Here is a 22158-nt window from a genome sequence, read left to right as displayed (position 1 = left end):
ACAAAGGACTCATAAAGGAGGATTGCAGAATGAAGAAACTGGTGCTTGGTGTCTGGGACTGGCTGAAAACTTTCCTTCCAGTCTGTTTTCTTCAAATAGGAAATTGGTAATTCGAAGTAAAGTAATTTTCCTTGAAACTGTTGCTTGCAAAACAAAACCTACAAACTGCTGCTCTTTGGCAGACAATTGAACAAAAAAAGGTTTCTAGACTCTCAGCAAAAATTCAGACTTCTGAAACAAAGGCTCCCACTGTCTAGTCAGCTCCCCATGGGCCTGTCCCTCCTGCCTCCTGAAATAGCTCCACAGTAGGTCAAGCAGGACACTTTAGGAAAGGTCATGTTTTGCAGATGCCCTCTTTCATCTAGATGTAAGATGCGAAGCCTGACAAGTTGTGCTTCCGTATCACTTTTTTTGCCATGTCACTTTTATGCCTGGGTCAAATGCTGCCTATTTAAGTTATTAGCATTGTAAACTCTTATTATGTTCAGCATGCACTTCATATGTCATTGGCCTCCAGCTGTTGGTGCTAGCATAGGAGAAGATGACTTGACCCTAGGTGAAGAGGAGGGGCGTTCTGGGGGACCCTTGGAGTGAGGCAGCCTGGGAAGCTGTCCAAGGGCACGCATGTCTAAGGAGCAGCTGTGAAAGGTAGGAGTTGCACAGAGAGCCGTGCCCTATCACTCAGATTAGCAATTTCCTTATTGTTTCACACTTTTCTGGGGTGTCAACTGAGCCTGCAGTTGGCGGTAGTGCAAGTGAGCCATTAATGCGCTGGCTGCTGTGTGACGCCCGCCGGCCATTCCGAGCCACAGCCCACGGCGTGGTGCACAAAGAGCTAACAGCCAGCCCAACCTGGGCACCTCATGTCCAGAACTCAAGGGAGGAAAACACAACACTTCTGCCAAACTAGTACTGAGGGCAGGCCATCGCTCTAAAGGGAAAGGAGTTGGACCCTCAGTGGTTGCAGAATGTGGTTGCAAGAGTTTCTAATGTGGGAGAGATATTCCTTTCACTCACTCAACTGGAAATCACTACACAGAGCATGGAAGAAGAAGTTTTGAAGGATGAAAGCTACATGGAAAGACCAGGAAATTGGAGTTCCAATGGGTACCTTAACAAACATTATACAAATGCATCCCAGAAGGCAGGAGGAAAGGAAAGATGGAAGGGGTGAGATGCAGAAGAGATAGGAGGTGTTAAATGGCTTTGGTCAAGGTGTGGTGACAAATCTGTCTGTAAGAGAGCAGAAAAGGGGCAGGGAAGGAGAAGCAACTAGGACAATAGTAAGGCAATACAAGGACCTTTCACTCCAAGTTTCTGCTGAGCACTGAGCTGGAGAACTTGTCCTTTTCTGTAGCACTGTTGCAGTTTTCAAGAGCAAAAAGACTGCAAAAAGACTCTTCCCAGCATGGGCCTCTTTGCAGGAGAGGATGGCCCACGGTGGTGAGGTACTTCAAGGGATTTTTGGGAGCACAGCCCAGAGCCCATAGGAAATGGAAGAGGGAAGCATTTCTGCCACTAGTAGGACACTGTGGCTTTCCAGCTATGGGACCTGTGGCAGTCAGGGAAAAAGACAGGTGTCATGGTCTTCCTCATGCTACCTCAGGCCCACAGGTGACATGCTAGGCATGCTTTAGCACTGGTTTCATGTCTCTTTCAGTTTGGCAGACCATATGTTTCAGAATATTTTTGTAGCTTTGGTAGTAACAGCATAGCCATAACCTAGTAACCAGGGGGCAGAAAGTGACTCTTATAGGGAATCTTTAAGATCATTCCTTTCCAAAATGGGAGACCAGGAAGTCGGTGAATACATGCTGTGTGTCACATAAATTTGGATACAAGGCTTGCACCTGAAAGAATCAACAGCACTTCTTCCACATATATACGTATATATGTATGTATTTATGACTCACACAAGGATGCACATGCAATTTCTTGTTAGAATTGTTTCTTTCTAGTGAAAAAACCTAACCATGCTGCCAGCATCCCATAAATGAGATCTGATAAAAAGCAAAGATGGATGAAGATGAGAAATGCCCCAAAGGCTTAAATGACCTGGTGACCTGATTGCCACCTGCAATACACCTTGAACTTTGCTGTTTGGGGAAGAGGTTGTTCCCAGTCTCCAGAAGAGTCTGGAGGAGGAGTGCACTGCTGCCAGAGCCTGGGGTGGGACAGGGCAGTATCTTGGTTTGTGGCCCCCTTTCAGTGCTAATTGTGTGAATGCAGAGTTTTGAACCCAACTGAGCACCACTGTGTTTCAGGTTACACAATACAGCAGAATGGGATGCGATTGAAAAGGCTACAGATAAAATCAAATGCGAGGGAAGGATGAGAACACGTCCTTTCTTCTAGCCATGACTATTTTGTTGTGTCTGTTATCTAACCCTGTAATTAGGACGGCATTCAGAAAATGCGAACAAAGTTGGTATTCTTTTCATAACCCCCAAATCTTTGCATTGCTGCATGAAACTTTTGGCTTCAGCTTTTCCCTGTTCATTAACCATGCCAAAATTTTTAATCTAACACCACTGTTAAAGAGTGGCAGGCTTCCAGGGAAATATATCAGCCAGGCTTATTAATTTCATGCCAAGTGCTGGAGGCGTGAATGTAGAGAACGCTGTTTGAGTTTGGATAATAGGAATCAGGCAGCTTAAAGGCAGGGGATAAAGATCAGGAGCCCCGTGTCTCAAGAGGAGGAGCAGGTGCAGGCTGCAAGCAAGGCCTTCAGGCCCAAAGGGGCAGCCAGTGCTTAAAACAATCTGCGGTGCCTTTCCCCCCCTCCCCCCTTTTTTTTTTTTAATTTGGCATGTGCCTCTCACAGCTTAACAGACCGCTGCTCCACAAAGAGTGGTAAACAGAGAAAGGGAAATTAAAAAGGGAAGTCCCATGATAGACAAAAACAAATTAGGGCAAACAAATTACACAGAGTCAACAAATAAACAAGGGAACATCTGTGAATATATTTCTTGGATTTTCTGATCCTGAAAGCAACCTGAGAAACAGTGGAGGGATGTATAAAATTTAATTGGAGAACCAAGCCTCCTCTCCTCTCCCCAGCCCCGTCTTCCCTGGGAAGGCTGAGTTGCAGCAGGGGATACCTGTGCCGTCACTAGAGACCTCACTGGCAAGGCACATATGAGTTCTCCCCCGACCCCATCCCAGTCCCTGTCCTGCTCCTGTCCTGTTGCTTCCACCAGTGCCCTGGGAGAACCAGCAGGAGCCAAGGCAGCCTCTGCTGGGGCTGGGATGGGGTGAGGCTGCAGCCACATCAGTACGTGAGTGGTTTCCCTTTCCCTGGTGCATTTCCCAGACACCTAGGCTGGGTCTGCAACACACTGGGAAGTCAATATTTGGTTCTCCAGCTCTTTGATATACCACTTGTCATATCCAGATAGAAATATATGGATATATGAATAAATCTAAATAGAGACATGAATGCAATTTTGTATTTAGTACACACATATGTGTTTTTATATACAGATACGTAGAGAGATTACTGGATATGGAGATGCAGACACAGATCCTAAACATTTTAGGGTTTCTGTTCTGGGAGGCACTCCCTGAGGCTGGAGTGCCTCAGGGTCTGAGGACATACAATTATAAACCCGAACTTGAGTAGACTGTGACAACCTCTTCACAAATCAGTCTGGATCACCAAAAAACAGTTCTCAAAAAGGTGTATTTGCCTTTTGTGTAAACACTACCAGAAAAAGATATTTATTTACCATTGGTCGTGGGGATGTATGGAAAAGAAAACAGAACAAACTTTAATTTAGCAAACAAGTGTTTGTTCTAGCTTCTAGAAATTTATGGATTTTTTTTTTTTTTCTTTTGGAAAGTTCACATAAAAGGTCAGAGATCAGAGAAATCCATGTAAGAAGCACTGATCACAAAGTTGATTCAAGAGCACAAACCAAATATTTTTATCTCTGGATCTTCACATGGCTCTAAATAATTTTTTCTCTCCTAATTATATTTATTACACTAAAAGATACTTTCAAAAGAAATTGCTATGTGGATAAGCACTCAGAAGAGATACATCAAGACTGTCCAAGTGTTCTATGCAGCCTTTAATTCACCTCCTGCAAAAGAAGTTTTAGTCATAACATTGCATAATATTTTTCCCACAGAGTTGTGGCCCTACTCTGTACATGGAAAGGGCAATACTTATTTAAGAGGCAACTATTCAGTCCTTTGTTTTTGAATTATTCTGTGTGTGGTCTCTGCCTACTATTCAAACTTGGCTCGGCAGGCAGAAGTTGTTAGTTTTCATGAAGTTTTTCTGTATTGTTCAACATCATGGTTTTGAGGTGCCTCAGAAACCTTGCTTTGTTTTCATGGCTCTCTGATGAGGGTGGTGATGGGGACAGTGCTATTTTTTTCTTATAGATGGGAAGTAGAGGCAAGGAGGAGCTGCAGGTAGATTTTTTTCAGGTGATCAGTTTGAAATGTGTGGGACCTGGGTTTTATTGTCCCCTAATATATGTATTTCTATTTAAGTATGTTGCTCTTGACACATCTTTTCTTGTGACTCTCTCTTCGTGACTTTGATTTTTCTGATCTGCCCAGCTATTGTTTCAGCTCCTTTTCCTGTTAATATAGCCAAATATTTTTTTAGCCTCTGCACAGTGACATCACAGAAAGCACAGGAAAAGAGTCTGATCTTGCTATAGACCCTGGTTGCAACACTGAAGAAAGCCTCCATGTGGTCCCTTGCAGCATCATTTCCTATATATGTGAAATTTCTCCAAAAGCAGTAGTCATTTCAGGTGAGTAAGCCATAGCAGCAGCTGTGGGCAGTGACAGCTGGATGGATATTTCCCAATCACTACTTTCTCTTTTGATGTAAAAAAAGATCAATTAAAATGGTCAATTAAAGCTGACTAAAAAGAAGTAACTACAGTGAAAAAGAAGACCTTTCCTATTTCTGGTAATTTTAGAATCACAGAATCATACAGTCTCTGAGGTTGGATACGACCTTTAAGATCACTGAATCCAATATTTAAGCCAGCACTGTCAAAGTCCACCACTAAACCATCCCCAGGTGCCACATCCACAGTTTTTAAAATACCCCTAGACATGGTGATTCCACCACTTCCCTGGACTGTCGTTCTGACTCTTGAGATGGGCTTCACATTTGCCAACCTCCAGTCAACAGGGACCTCCCTGGTTAGTCAGCACTGCAGCAAATGATGGAAAGTTGCTTGGCGAGTACTTACACCATCTCCCTAAGCAGTCTTGGGTGGATCCCATCCAACCCTTTTGGTGGGTGGCATCTGCAATTATATCAATTGATCAGCAGTCCTCTGGGCATTTGAAAGCATCCAGAATTGTTGTGATTAAAACAACAAAAAGTAAATAAATTCCACACAAACCAAAGGTTGAAGCAGAAAGCATAGTGCATGAGTAAAGTTCCTGCCTTACACACTGATGCTGGAACTTTCCCCATAGATTTGGACGCTTAGCTGCTCAACTTTCAAGAGTAATTTTTAAATGCAAAATCCGGGAGAGAAGTTAGAATTCAGCTTGCTCTGAGTAAAACGCATTTATCTGAAAGGAAAATCACATTTTTGAAATGCACTTTCTGCCTCACAGCCTTCATGTGGCTCAGTATGCAGATCAAACTGAGTAGGTGCTGGATAAACATGATCAGTAAAGGTTCATATCAGACTGATGCACACCAGGCTTGTGGCTTCCAGTGTTATCCAGGCTGGTTATACCATGCAGAGAGAGGAAAGTAAATGAGGCAATGAACACTGTTCCTTTCTTTCTCCGTGATCAGGCTGGCTTGGTCAGGTGCTGTAACAGAAATGCTGAAAAAGTTGAAGAAACTTTTCTTATCTAGGAGTTGCTATTTAAGGGAGCTGGAGTAGGAAGAGAGGTTATGAGAGAGTCTGGGCATGCCGGTATACTTTCAGACACTGAAGTTTCTGCACAGTCCTGAACACAAGAATGAAAAGTTTCATTAAGGCAAAAAATAAAGAAGGTTATCCAGAAATCTGGCATAGGCTGTCAACTGAAAGTTTTTAAATGGCAGGGATTGCTTGCCTAGGCTCCCTTTATTTTTCTTGTCATTCTTCCATCTGATTGCAGATAAACATAGCCCAGAAGTTCAATGAATTTTGCTGGTTGGTCTACCTGAGTCTAACCGAAGGACATGAATCCAGTGTGAATTTGTCTTTGAGGAATTTTTTACCTTGTCCAAATGGTGTCTGTCACTTTGGACTTGGGACAAAATTCTACTCCATCTCACAGGGGCATGGTGAGATGTTTAATGTTATCATGCAGTTTCAAGGCCATTTTTGTCACAATCAGACAAGGTGTATTCTGAGTGCCTGGGGTATACTGGGACATTGATTAATGCAGCTAACTGAGGGTTCATGCCCATGGATGAGACATAGGAAATGTGAGTTGGGCAATCCTCTGGTATGGAGAGCACATATCTGTTTTCTGTGAAGAAGGCTCTTTGTCAATCAGGGAAGACACATTTTGCAATTTCCATTTGGTTCCACTTACTGGAGACAACTCTACTGGCTACTTTTATCTCCTTAATTAGTTACAAAAATTTCCTCTTCAAAATAGGTCTTGTCTCATTCACCCATGTATTTGTGGTCTACTGGTAATGGCTTTCTTTACCTAGACTTCATCAGTGTAGAACATAAATTCTCTCTCTGTCTGCTATAGAAAATATATTTCCTCTACAAGGGCTGCTACAACTCTAATTTAGTGAACCACCACTGTATCACTTGATAAGACAGAATCCTGGTTTAATACCTGTTTTCTGGTTTTAACTTTGTTTGCAGCACGAGACTGTGTATGTACCTTTAAAATTCAGATCTGTGTCCTGCGTGTTTTCTTCTGAGTTCACCTGAGGCATCTTTGCAAACTGGTTTAAGACATGAATAATTAAGGATGAGGTACTGTGTCTCTCTTAAAACTACAGGAGCTTACTAGAGTCTGTAAGTACTTAACACACACATTCACCTCATTTCAGGAGATGTCAAACAGCTATACTTTTTTTGCTTCTAAATACAAGGATTTAATTGCACTGTCCACATTTAGATCTTATTACTTAGCTTGTAAGACTGAAAATTTGACCATAGCCAGCTAATCTGAAGCTTCAAATGTTGAAATTTAAATTCTTTAGCATTATCTGCATGGCACTGGTTTCAGTATCTTTGCCTTCTCTACACCCCCAAAAGTATTTTAACATATTTTGTGCAAATTTCTTCTCTCTTCCTTAACTTCTGGGCAATTTCAGGAACTTCAAAAGCTAAATAACACCTGTTACAAGCAAGTTCCATATATCCCTAGGGATGATATTAACTTGAATTGCCTATGGTTTTATAAGTCTGTCAAGCACTGTGGTGCCAGTTACAGTGGAGGGAGGTGGAAATATCACCTGCTCAAAGACCCCCAGTGGGATTAAGGGAGACGGCAAAAAGTCATGAGTCTCTGTCTCTGGATATCTATGAAAACTCTGCTGCTAACATACAGCAATGTTCTGGGAGACCGAGAAGTCTCTTCACACACCAGGCAGCTCCAACATTTGCCCCTCCAGCACACAGCTATGAAATGAATGCCATCTGCACCAGCCTGTGTCTCCTCATGGTCGTTCCTCCAGCTGTGTGGCTTTATTCAGCTCTCCAGCTTCATTTGTCTTCTCTGGGCATCAGTGGCAAGAGGCTGTAGTAGGGAAAGCACAAAGATTTTGGACCTTTGGGAAGGAGGTAAATCCCATTGCAGGAGAGGCCCTCAGGCTTGGGATGGAGCTGGATGGCTGTGAGAATGCAGTGGAGAGTTTCATGTTGTAGCTAGTGACTTGTGGAGAACACCATGTTGGTTTGCTTGATGTAGAAACAGCTGCAGCTCTGCATAGAGTTGTGATGCTTTTTGAGAGGGCTGCAGACTTATGAAGAGAGATATTTCATAGCAAATCTTGCTATGCTATTGCCAGAAGATCATGGCTTGCTCTGCCTCTTTCTTTTCAGTTGTTGCAAGATATTAGGATGGCTATTTGCAAAAATTCTTGCTTGAAATTTATCATCCCATCCAGTCAGCAGGACTTCATAAAAGTGCAACATATATGTATATATATGCATATGCAGTTATACAGGCATGTCTACAAGCTCCTGTGTGCAGGTGATGATCCCAATGGACTTGCCACCTTACTTATTTGATTCATGGAGGCTCACAAGCTCCTTAGGCTGCTATGCAGGCAAAGGTTTCCCACACTTCCTTACCTCTCCATCAGCAAGGCCACTTGGGGAATAAGAAGTTACTCTCAGTGAAGGAAGGGATTGGGTTGGAACATTACTTCAAAGGTTGATTCCCAGGGTGGGTCACGAAGGGAGGCAAGTATTTGGTGTTCTCTGTATGACTTGGTGCAATTGTACTCTCCAACTCCTCTGCCTTGACCCTTATTTTTAGCAACACATGCTCACAGGACTCTCTATAAATGAGTGTTATTGATAAATGCCATGAAAATAAAATTGAGGATTTGGTTTGGATTTAAATAACTCTTCTCAAAAGAGATTTTTCTCTTTTTGACAACAGCAGTGCCTGTTTACAGGACTGTAGTACCAACCTGAAATGCAAGAGGCCCGGTGATAATTAGATATTAGGAAGAAAATTTTTACTGTGAGGGAGGTGAAACACTGGAACAAATTTCCTAGAGAAGTTGTGGGTGCCCCATCCCTGGAAGTGCTCAAGGCAGTGTTGGATGGAGCTCTGAGCAATATGGACTAGTGGAAGGTGTCCCCGCCCATGACAGAGGAGTTGGATCTAGATGATCTCTAAGGTCCCTCCCAACCCAAACCATTCTGTGACTCTATGGTGATTCTATGATATCTGTCTCTCTGCTCTACTACAGATAACCCAGCTTCTTGCCAGTTCACAATTTAACACAGTTGGAACAGAACATTGGGTGTTTTAGACACCTTGAAAACATCAGCCCACAGGTTGATGCTAGAATTTCTCCATCAAACATGCCTGCTTTTCAATTAAACAAGAGGACAGCTCCCTGCAATATCTGCAAAGCGCAGGAATCTACTCCTTAAAAAAAAAAAAAAAAAGGCCTTTTATGAGCTTCTTTCAGAAATACTAGAAAGTACCTTGACTTTTCATTAAAGAAGAAAAAACTGTATCAGAAAGTGGCCCTGATTGCAGTCCACCTGATTCCTAAGTTTTATAAAAATAACTGTGACAAAAGATTATTCTTAAATTAAATGGGCAGGGGAGAAGATGAAACAACACATAACATTATTAATACGACCTGAATCATTCTGGTTTGATTCATTAAGCCCCTGAGCTGAATGCCAGTATGCCGCCTTCTGTACTCAGTGTTAAATTCCAGTACAAGGTCTGGTCTTTTAAAGAGAGATGTCTTACCTGAAAATCAACGTACAAATCTAGACTAGCAGACAGATGTTTTAGTGAATCAGACCCTGAGCTAGATATCAGACTTTAGTAAAACGTAAGCCATGTGGATACAGACATTTTATTTGATTCACAGTTTGAATAGTTTAAGAAGAAAGATGAGGACAGGGATGAATCCCTGTGTTAATGAAAGCTGATAGTTCTTGGAACAGGCTGTTGCAATGTTGATCTCGATGCCTCAAAAATGTAATGTCATTATCCAGGCTTAGAGAGTGTAACTGAGAAAAAGTTTCTTTGTGCACATGGATTATTTTCAAACTCTCTTGGTTATTAGATTACACTAAATACTTCAACCTCACAATGTGTAATGTGTTACGAGACAGGCAGATGAAGAAAATAAACAAGCAGACTTTATCTGAATTAATTGCAACGATTTTTTTCCTCCTTTTGCGTATTCTCGACCCACAAAATGTGGCCTAGTTTCAAAGAATTTTGAGAAGTCATTCTTGGCTTCAAGTAAGAATTCACAGACTCCAGGTAATTTCTCTCTGTCTGCAAGCTTCTTGAAACTTGAAACTCCTTTGACAGTGTCTCTGATTCTGTGGGACTGCAAGGACAGAGGAACCTGCAGTGGCCAGCTCTTGTGATCTTTCTCAGGACACAAGCCAGGCTCCTCTCCAGTCTCTACGCCTAGACAGCTCCAACATCTTTAGAAACTTACCCAGTCCCGAAATGAAGGCTTTGAGAGATTCATAAAACTCCACCCCGTGATTCTTTTAGATATGAATGAAGTTCCTTCTAAAAAATATGTTTATACTTTTTTCTCTAGCTTCGGCTTTGAACACCTCGATGTCTTTTCTTGCTGAACCTAAAAGCCATGCAGCATAAGAGATCATGGCACCTCCTGAAGGTGTCCGCTTGCAGCAGTCAATCATTTCTTAAGTATTTTTGTTTATATAATGTGCAGTATTTATATAACATGTATTCAATATAAGATTCTATATTGTATTCTATATGATTTACATAATAAATAAATCTGTAAAAACTAAGTTTCTGGAATCTTTTATTATGAGACAAATTTTCTGAACATTTACTACGACTTGAGCTTTTTCCAGTGTTTCCGTCTTCCACTTGCTCAGAGCCTTCCTGACATTCCTGATCACCAACTTCCTGACTTTGCAGCTTTGCAAGGCAGTGCTTCCAGGGCAATGGAAAACCCCAACGCAGGTGAATGTCTGAAAACCACTGATCTAACTATAATCGTTCTTTCTTTCAGGAGCAGCCAGACAACACATCAATGAAAGAGGGAGACAAAAATCAGGTTGCATTGTGTACCTCATGCACTGCATATGTGTTCCAGCTGTTGAGGTGAAAAGGGACAGTCTGCGAAACTATCCAGACCTGCTTTGCAACAGACATAATTTGAAAGCTCCAGCTTAAATGAGGGCTAAATAAAAAGTGAGGAGGAACATTTTGTGAGTGGAAAAGTGAGCACAAAAAGTGAGGTGGAGGTATTTCATGTCTCTCACTAAGTTAGCATGATGACAGATAGTTTCTTGAGATGCATCACTGCTCCAGAGTTTAATACCTGAAGTGGAATCCTGCCATACTTAGGAAGTTTTGTTTTGTATTATGTTAGATTACCTGGTCCTGTAAAGTTTATGCAACATGAGTGCTGTTAAATCATCAAAGTTGTCCTTTTGAGAATTTTCCCCTTCTGTTTCTTCCGTTCTTTTTGCTTCAAGGATTGTTACAGTGAAAAAAAAAATCTGAATCTCTTTGCATTACAGGACAGGTTGTAAATTCTACCTAGGCATCTCTCAATTTGCATTTGTGATCCTTCAAGCTAATTTTCACTGCTGCAAAACAACTCAAAATATTGTTTGAAGCCCTTCATTGAACTCTTCTTAACATAACTAACACAACTTTCCTGTAATGTTTCATTTCACTCTGACCGGTGTTTATTATCATCACAGAAGGCAAAAAAGAGGGGAAACGATTTCTATGCACAAAAATAGAATGAAACTCTTGAAATATTATGACTTGGAAAGGTTTTTGACCCTCCAAAATTTTATGTTATTAAAAAAGAAATGAGCTAAACAAACAAATCACAAGGACTGAGATGAAAGAGGGTAAATTCAAAAAATTTCATGTCTTCCATACCTCTGCAGTGATTAAACAGAAAACCCTTTAGCAACCAAGTTACATTTTCACTTTAAAAAATCTTCAGCAAAATATAACCTTGCAGCTGTAAACATATGTCTGAATAATTATTCTGGCTTTATATCAAAAAAACCACCTCTGCCTGAGCAGACAGATTTTAATTTAGCATTCCCCCCAGAGCTCTGGAGGGCAAGGTGGATGATTGAGAGGGCAAGGTGACTTGGCTTCAAGGGCTATCTTTATTTGCATGAATGAGTAACCGTAAAGCACAGAAAATATCTTTAAGTAAATTCTGCCTGTCACTGACAGTGATCTAAATGGAATTATAGTTGCATGAAACTCTTTTTGCTAATATATATATATATTTTTCTGTGAAATATCTCCCCCCACCCATTTTAAAATCATGAAAAAAAAAAAGTGAGAACAGAATGAGCATTATCAAGGAGCAACTAAGGAAAATGATTGAGTAGACAGACAAATCTTTTAAACAAATGGAATTTTACCACTCCTAGGCTGGATGGAAGGTGTTGCAACTGCAAGCTTCCCATTTAAACCCCAAGTAGATACTGCAAAGCACATGACAGCCAAGTCTTCTCTTGGTGGTCTGCTGATGTAGCTCAAAGGCATCCTGGAGAGGGCCCATGCCAGATGAGTGTCTAAGTTAAGTCTATTTTTATGACTGCAATTTAAAGTTGATGAGTTTCTGTACAAAGGAATTAGAGTTGGAAATGTTCAACCTGAATAAGAGAGAAGGTATAAAGAAGGGAGGGTGCAAAGAAGTGAGGTATTTTTCAGTGGAACCCAGTGGCAGGACCATGGGCACAAAATGGAAACACAGGAGGGTCCCTCATGAGCATCAGGAATTTTTTTTTCTTTTTTTTTTTTTTTTTTATTTTTTTTTTTTTAATGTGGGTGACGTGGGTACTGACATGGGTACTGACGTGGGTACTGACAGGTTGCCCAGAGTGCATGTGGATTCATCTTTGCATTCATCTTTGCATTCATCTTTGCAGGTATTCTAATTCCAACTGGATAGAATCCTGTTTATTGCTAGTTGTTTATCATGTACCCTTATAATTTTCCAGGTTTTTGGGGAGAAAATTTGCAGTAGAAGGTTTTTCCAGTGAGCAGATATCCAAGATGTGACCTCCTTTGAGACAAAATTAATTTATGATTGGGATTTTCCTCTCTCTCTCTACATCATTTGCTGAGAATTTACTGAATCGAGCATGCTGGTTTGGCCATTTTGTACATGAAAGTTACAAATGGAAGGAATAGTTGTAAGTTTTGTTGTAATTCTGTGTATTTTCTGCCAGGACTGACACATGGGAGCTAATGCCATCTACCTCAGTGCAGCTGAGGTGGCATTGCTACAGGACAGCCAAGAAAAGACACCCTGACCGTGATTTGCTGCCTCCTCAGCCAAGTTTAGTGGCTTTCCACAATCGTTTCTGGAGCAGGAGGAAAAGTTGGAGATGTTCTCAGAGCCGTTCCCAGCTTGAAGGGCCACTGCTTGTCAAGGGAGATGCAAAAGCTTAAAAAGACTACAGGCTGGCAAGAGTAGAGAAACTACACAGTATTTAGAGAGAGAGATGATTATGATAATTATTAAAAACTATTTCCAGAAAAAAAATATTAACAGCTTGCATTTATCACCATATGGAATAATATGACCAGGGTCTAGGTGTACAAACAGTGGTAACCTTGTAGGTGTTCTGCAGTGAGATTTATTAGCCTGGTGGTCCCACTTTGACTGGAATAATTTTTTTTGTGCAACAGTTCCTGGCTTCTTTTTGTTTGGTCTGCTGTACTTAATAACTTCCCAACTGTACTAGATTAATAAAAGAAAGATGTGTTTAAAATCCAAAATAATTCATGTTCAAAGCCTCAGCATTTTCGCAATTTTGCCACGCTCCATCATGGTTTGGGGTCATTTCAATGTTATTCTTCTCAGCTCTACATGAAATGTCACTCACAATGGGAAGAACACTGGGGAATACTGCTAAGGATTTGTCTGCATGGGGAAATTTACCTGCAGAATGATGCTGGTATATACAACAGTGTTGTTTCATTGGCATTCACTGTGCCACTACTGATACAGCATATTTAAAAGACATGGGAACTTTGAAAAACATCTATTTGATTATGTTATGGAAAGCAATTGCATCTTTCTTTTGTGCTCACCTCTTAAAATAAAAATGATTTTTAGAGAGTGTTTACTGAGTTAAGTGGAAGTGCAGCAAAGTTCATTTAAAAAGATACATGATTCTGAAAATATGGAACTGGTAAGAGGAAGACAAGACAAAAATGTCAGCCCAGTCTTCAACAGTGAGGAAAAAAGAAGGGAACCAAGAAGGAAAAACGTTTTGGTATTTCTTTGTATTTCATGAAAAATTAAATGAGATGGCTAAAGCAAAAATTAAGACTAACAAATGGCTAAGGACTCTGGCTAAAATCTGAAAGAAATTTACATGAAAGTTGAGAAAATTCAAAACAGCTGGACAAGTTAGGGCTGAATAGTGTGGGAGCTGCCTGAAAGGACAGGAGAATTATCATGCCTTTGAGAAGGAACTGTGCAACTTCAGAAGTGTGGGTGATGGCAGCTTGGGGTCCTATTGTCTCTCTTTAAAAGAGAAGGAGGGATCCCAGAAATGAGACTAATTTTTACTTAATTATTTGATTATATTTATAATATTATATTGTATTTTGGATTATTTGATCCATTTGCTAATGGATCAGCCATCTAAAGAACAAAAAAATGTACAGCAGCCAGTAATTGCCTAATCAAGCCAAATATATCCAGCCAAGTAACTGATTTTTGGGCAACAGACTCAACTCTCCTCATGGAGAAAAAAAAATTATAGTCAGGATAAATCTTGATTCCTGGATGCCATGTATCACATGACAGGTGCACGAGCACATTTAGAAAAAACAGTGACCTGTGGGCAGATGGGTCAATGGCTAACTGGAAAGCTGGCCAAAGAAAGCAGGCAACCCTTCACAGCTACACTGCAAGTCTGCACTAATTACAGAGAATTGAAAGGCTTAGAGAAATACTAAACTGAGAAACACTTCAAATGCATTGGTGGGCATAGCTAGAATTCAGAATTATGTTGAATATTTTAGGAATTTATCTGCAAAAATGGAGTAGACTTTGATAAATGCAAGCTCCTGCACTTCACAAGCGTGATTGGCTGCAGAAATGCAAGGAAGGGAATAACTGTCAAGGGAGCAGTTTGGCAGCAGAGGATCTGGAGGTTGTAACGATGAATGTACATCCAGAGCATTACATAAGAGTACCTAAAGCCACATATCCTATGTTAGTATGCAGATATTCAGATAGCATGGTGCTCAGCACTGGAGACCTGTGTTAGGTACCGCATATTCCAGAGAGAGAAGGGGCCAGGGAAGGGCAGCAGGAACAGGTACAGCAAACACAACTGTTGGAGGAAGAAAAAAAATCTCATAGCTACCTTTGTTTCCTCTGAAGAAGAAATAAAAGTAAGGATGTGGGTCAATTTTAATTCACTGTAAGCAAAAATGGAAAGTCATGGAGTATTCTAGGTTGTAGGAGAAGGTGACCTCACCCCTGACAAGTAATAACTAGGAGGAGGAGGAGAGAGTCACTGCTGTGAGGTCAATCTGGGTCTGCAGTTAGAGCCTGTTGTTGGAACCTGCAGCCACAGTCTAGCCAGGTAAAAGCCTGCAGTCAGAGTGTGCAAACTAATACCTGCAGTCATGATTCAGCAGGAAATAACCAGCAGTCAGAGACTGCAAGGGAAACCTAAAGCAGGAGCTTGTTGCTCCAGTGAATAGTTGGAGTTAAGATAACTAAGCCATGACAAGGAATATACCAGGACCCTTTTTATGCTGTGTTTAACAAGAAGTTTGTGAGTTGGCTCATTTTTAGGGCTGCTGCAACACTGGGTGTCCTTTAGAGATCAGAGAAGTCATAGAGGTGTGTGTCCGATATGGGGAAGAGGAGTTTAATGCCAGCAAGAGCAGCTGAGTGCTGATCCATGAGAAGAAATTGAGGATGGGGTCTGAGGTATTCAGAGTGGTTTTCTTCCATTTGCAATATAATACATCAATATGCTAAGGGTAATAAGCCATCACTGCCCTGCCTTGTCAAGCATCTTCAATTTCTTCATGAAATAGAAATTATTTCAAGAGCTTTTGCAATTTTTGGGCACTTCCACTCTGAAAATTAAGTTCTTCAAATTTTATTTATCTTTAAATAAATCTTATGCTCTTTATTTAAATCAGTATCATACAAAATAATGATTGAAATACTGAAGTTTTAATAGAAATTTTTAGGTTTTGCTACTTATCTGGGATTGAAACTTCTGCTTGAACAAGCTCTCTTCTGTTTGTGCATTTTAATAAACTGCTTTGAAATGGTTTTATTAATCCCCTCAATAGCTTAATTAAGTATTACTAGGTTAACAAAAGAAAATCGGAAGTACCTGTTCTCAGTCACACATCATGTTTATTGTGCTAAACTAGTCTTTTTAATTTGTGCTTTTATGTGACATTTTATAATGTCAATTTGCCATTAAGATAACATAATAATTAAAACACACATTCATAGTCTGACCATGTAAATATGTAATGCAGTAAGAAAATACTTGCACTTAAATGAAATTCAAATAAACACAAAGTAAAATTTTTTAGATTCCAAATTACATTCTTACATCACAATGCTGATTTTTAAAAAAAAAAGGAAATTTCACTGAACCGGCTACGATTTCACCTGCAGTGATTCATAGTTGAAACAATCTTTTGCTAAGCTATATATTTTCTGACCATTTCTGCTTTTAGTAGAGGTGAGTCATATGTATGAACAGTTGGTACATTTTAATAACAAATATTACATTTTAATCATATCCTTTGTATTCTTGCATTTATTAAATCTATATATACTGTACTTGGTCAGCATTAAATGACTGTTTACATTTATTTTGCAGTTTCCTGGAATTGCCCAAAAGTCCACTTTTGCATACTGACTTTTTATTTCAGTGTTCATACTGATTAACAAGCTGACTTTAAAAATACAGACTGGTCATAGTTTCATAAAGGAAGAGAACATATGTTCTAATTGACTAGACTACTTGCAAATTTCTTCCACCTCTGTGTCTATATATACAGATGGATGGGTTTGCAAATAGTCAGGAAAAGATAGCAGTTGAAATAGCAAAAACTGAAGAAAAATGGTTCTTCAGGGAGCAGAAGACAAAACCTAAACCATGCAGTTAAATCTTACTCAGTGAATAGCATCCCAGTACCTTGTCTGTGGTAGAAAGGGCTTCACAAATAAAACACAGATGTTCAGCATTCAGTAAGAATATACTTTCTTGCAGTATCAGATCTTGCTGCTTGGGTTTGTTGAGGAAATTAAGAGGTAAGATGACAATGGGATCTGATAGAGGGAGGGAAGGACTCCCTGTGTGCCTGGGAAAGTGTTAGGAATATGCCTGTCTTTCGTGCTAGCAGATTGTGTCCCCACATCACTGGGGGGGGGAGTGAGAAAGTAAAGCCAAATCTGCTGCATCACTTCATTTCAGCTGTTTTCTGAACTGATTTACAAGAAAATATGTCATTTTCTTGCAAGAAATAGTTGCAATATGTAATACTGATTATTTCCACTAAGGATCTTTTCCAGGAGTCCTCACACAACCCACCTCCCTTCTGACTCAATCTGCAGGATAAAGTCCAAGGTAAGGTTTGAGTAGCAACTTTTTTCCTCTGGCCTCTAGGTGAAATGTCAGTGAATTTTAATCGAGTTATTACAAGTAAGAAATTAAATCTGCAGTTACGGCACCCAGAAAAAATTGTTTCAAAATTAGAGCTGTCTGAATAGCTTCAAGAGGATTGGGGTCCTGAAGCAGAGAAAAAAACCACCAATATCCTGCTTCCCAAGTTTAGGGCTCGGCTCAAAGGCATAGCAAACAATATTTACCAGAAGACCTCTCAGGACCTCTGATTTTCTATTCCATTTAAGCCCTTCATTGGAAACCCTCAGGACAGACATTTTGTGCTCTCTCAGTCACTGACTCCCAGGAACAACATTATGTAGACAATGCCTTGAACTATGTTAGCAGCACTGTGAAAAAAAATGATGTGATTCAGCTTGTTTGGGCTAGAGAAGATAGTGCAAAGTTCCTGAGCAGTAATGTTAAAGGGTGATAACTCAGTGAAATTGAAGCATTTAATCCATGAAGGATAATTAATAGCACCACTGGTTACTGATTCTTGTTTTTCTCATTGTTCCAGGTGGATTATACTTTGAAGGGCAGCAGGCACTTAAACAATGTGGGTTAACACTACACATCACTAAAATCTAAGCCTTAGATATGACAAACTGGGAAAATCTCCTAATTGTTGTTGTTTATATTAATTATGCTGGTAGCTAGATCTAGAGTAATGATTCCTCACTTCAATATGAATTTTTACTTGAGCAACCACTTATATTCATACCTTATAATCTCTTATATTTGGCCAATTCAAGGAAGCAATATTATGTGTCTCATAAATGTATAGTATGGTTTAACTTTTTTGTATAAAGGTAGTGTATAACTATTTGCAAAATTCCTTCTGAAGGTTGAAATAATGACAAATGACTATTATTTCCCAGGAGTACTTTATTTCTTCCAGAAGTGTTTATAACATAATCTCAGAGGGCCAAAATCATGCTTTCCTTGCGTGTAATTTAGTTTATCACAGAGGCACTTGCAGTGTTTCAGTGGTAAGAGTGGTCCAGCTGGGAGCTTACAAGGGTGATGGACAGAAAAACTCTGCAAGGTCTGGGGCTGAGGCCTGTGACTTGATATTCACTTTTTATAAGGAATCATGGTAGAATCATGGAATAAATCAGGTTGAAAGGGACCTTGGGAGGTCATTTAGTCCAGCTCCCTGACTGAAGCACGGACAGATATAAGATAGCAGTGTCTCCAAGGAAACATAAGAGTGAGGATCTCTGCCCCATACTTCATTGCCCATGACCTCAGATTATTATCAGCAGCCTGACAGAGGGGTTTGGCAAGTAGCTGATTTGCCACTGAGATCTCCAAGCTCATTATAAATATTAAGTGGGTGCTGAGTATCCACCGTAACTTTTCAATTGCTGGTGCCACAATTCAGGCTGGGGGACATTTTACAGATAATAAAAGACTCCTTTAAACCACAAAAGTCCCCTGTGCATTACACCCCTTATGCTTCCTTTGCTTTGAAATGTCTCCAGGCATCTAATACGCAAACATGGAGTCCCAGTGCTTTGTCTGGGTTCTTGCTCATCATCTGTGTTGCGACCACATAGAAGAAACTGAAAAGCCCTTCTTAGCCCTGCTTCATATTTGATTTATATGTATATGGACCCCTTGGGGTCTTCTCCAGAGATGGACATTAGTATCTAGGACTGTGGAGGCAAGATTGTATGTATAAAGAAATACCTGGTGGAAATCACAAACTAAGACCACACGGTCCCTTCTACAATATCATTGCTGTGAGAGCTTCTGTGGGGGCAGAAGAGCTCCTTGTCTTCAGTGGTTCAGAGTGATCTTTGAGGCCCAGATAGAGCCAGCTCTCTGCTCCCCTATGTTTTACCTAGGGGAACTACACTTCATTCATCTATCTTAAAATGCACGCTGCTGACTTGCAACAACCCATCCAGGCAATTTTTGTCTGCCTGTAACAATAAGTTGCTCTCCTTGTTTACCACTCTACCAATCTTAGTGTTATTGGTGAGTTGTACAAGATTTTATTTTATCATCTGTACTGCAGATAAAAATTGAAATGTGCTCCTGCCTGTAAGCCCTCTCTTGTAGCAGTGGGCATCCTTCATAATCCTCCACAAACACTGGAGTTTAGGCCCTGTTATTAAGGCCTGATACTTACTCTGTTTGTCATAGGTTCTTTCTCAAGGAGTTCAAACTGCAGCTTTAAAGTAGAGGCAAAACAAAGCTCTTTAGATTTTAAAACACAAATAGCAAGTAGCCCAAAGTTACAGAAACAAAGATTTTTTAAGCAGCAGGAATGGAAAAGGCTCTCTGTTGTATTCACCCGTGCTCAGTGATCTGCTTGCGTCTTTTTACGTCCGGTAGTATCCCTAAAGCTTTACAGTAAATTCCTTTTAATAATGGCTTGAAATGTTTAATATTATCTAATGTTTTATGAGAAACACCTGGACCAGAATATAAGTCTTGGAAGTTAAAAAGAGAAAAATGAGACAGAGCTTTTAGGTATAGATTTTCAGATTGCACGGGAATAATTTCTCTTATAGATGTGCATTGTGGCTTTAAGGTTTTGAAACTATGGCATCTAGCTTCAAGGTACTCTTGATGTTCGCCAGAGCATCCTCATCACTATGTAAGCTATTTCTTCTTGTCTTTCTGTAACACCAAGAAGAGAGGAATACACAGTATTTTTATTTCCACAGGTGGGTCTTTGCCTGCCGGGTTTGCTGCTTATGGCACAAGACTGCCCTGTAAAATTTCATCCACCCTGTGGATGGATGTGCATGTCTCCCAGTGGAGGCAGAGTTCTCCCCAGGCTCTCCTTGCTGGTGGGACTGGAAGGACCTGAACTTCAGCTGTGCATTAGCTGCAGTACAAGTGCTGCAGAGAGACTGAGATTTGCTGGAAATAAAACTGCAGATATTACAGAGGGTGCAGGATCCCCTCGCCTAGCTTTCACTGCCTCGACAGCCCCCTCCCCACAGCCATGGGTGCAACATCCCAGGATAGGAGCTAGGCTCAGGGAGCGCACACATCCCTGTGTCCTCCGGGCACCTCCCGGTCTCCGTGTGCCGCTCCTGCAGCCAGCCCGGGAGCAGGCAGAGCCGGCTATTGCCCGGCTGTGAAGGGAGGGCTGGGACACCCTGGGACTGTGCTGCTCTCCCAAGGGTCTGGTGTGCCCTCATACGCCACGGGGCCGTGTCCCAAACCCTGGGCCCCTGGCAGGGTCAGGAGGCCCCACCAAACAAAGGAGTCCTGGCTTGTAGGCACACTGTTGTTTCCTGTCTCAGGTTAGCACTGCAGTATTATTTAAATTCAGTGCTGTCTGGAAAGGTAGCTTTTGCTAGTGATTATTTTGCTAGGAGAGGAGTCCCCTTTAGTCCTTTACCTTTTATGATGCTGCATTTTTCTGATAATTCCCATCCTTTTTGGAGCACACCAGCTCCTGAGGGTGGACCAAATCTCCTCCTAAGCAATGTATTTGCCTGGCACGTCTAGCTGCCCCATGCTTGCTGCCTGCACCCAAGCACAAAGCTCAGCCAAAGCCACATGCTGCTTGCCCCCTGATTAGGTAAAAAACTGTAAGTGGTGGCTTTGGTTGAGCAGAATCTACTGAAAGGAAGACCAAAGCCTAGCAAAGCCCAACAGCTTTCCTTGTATCCCTGCTTGTCAGTGGAGGGATGGACAAAATTGTGGTGTCTGTGCTGCAAAGGAGGTGAACCCTGCAACTCTGCCCTGTGCAGGGGCGTGTGTGCAGCTGTCCTGCAAACCAAATGTGGAGTTAATGTGATTTATGAGGTTCCAGAGATGAGCATTTGCCCTAAGATGTAAATTCAATAAATGGGGAGAGGGGAAATACATACATACATACATACATACATACATATATATGTGGGTTTTTTTTTTTTTGTTTTTTGCTTCCACTCTTGCTTATCTCAAGCCAGTTAAAAAAAAAATGCCCAAGTTTCTATTGGACTTTGGATGAAGCAGCGACAGCATATTTTCCCTGTCTCTCCTGAAGCATCACACCCCACTTTGGGAACTTCATTTATATGCACATCATATTCAATCTGACTGACTCCTACTGTACCTTTGAACAGATCCAATCAGATACCCATATGCATGTAAATGAGGTTCCCAGAGCTGCGCTCTCTGCGCCGAGGAAGAGGAGTTAAAGAGCAGCTCTTCTTGAAACTTGTTACGGTGACAGTCTCATCCTGCAAAACACAATAAAGCCTTCCCCATCCCCCCAGTCTTCTTCCCCAGCCCTTTGCTTTTCTCTTTGCCACACACGTCAGGAGAATGCCCTGTAACTCACTTTTCCAGGCTGAGGTAATTTATTTAAACATGGATTATTTGAAAAAAAAAAATGGGAAGGGATACAGGGTTTGATTTTAATCCCTGCTAACACAGAGGAAAGAATGCTCGTGTCACAACTCAGTGAGTGTAAAAATTAAAAAAGGCTGAGACTATTGTTTGAAAACAGGCAAAATAATTAAAATTATTATGGAATAATCACATATCACACAACAACCTCCCACTCTTCTGAGCAACAATCCAAAACAGCTTCTCCAAAGCAGGCCCAGGGGCAGAGGTTCTGTATATCATTCAAAGACCATCTGTCATTCAATTCCTGTAGCCCCTTTCCACTATTCTAAGGGCAGGCTGAAATTTAGTCCTGGCATTTCTTTTTCCATTTGCTAACAAACAGCAGTGATGGCAGATAAATATGGCAAACAATAGGTGTTTGTAATGAACTGGAAAGGGAAATGGATTTTTGGAACCGGCACCAAGAAGTTCCCGGTCCCGCGTGATGCTCTGGGGACCCCCAAAGCCTGGTTCTGCCATGTGGCTGCACAGACAGACATCTGCAGGCTGTGTT

This window comes from Sylvia atricapilla, chromosome 3, assembly GCF_009819655.1.
Source record: "Sylvia atricapilla isolate bSylAtr1 chromosome 3, bSylAtr1.pri, whole genome shotgun sequence".
Taxonomy (NCBI): Eukaryota; Metazoa; Chordata; class Aves; order Passeriformes; family Sylviidae; genus Sylvia; species Sylvia atricapilla.
The sequence above is the reverse complement of the archived record's forward strand: the minus strand, read 5'-3'. Positions refer to the sequence as shown.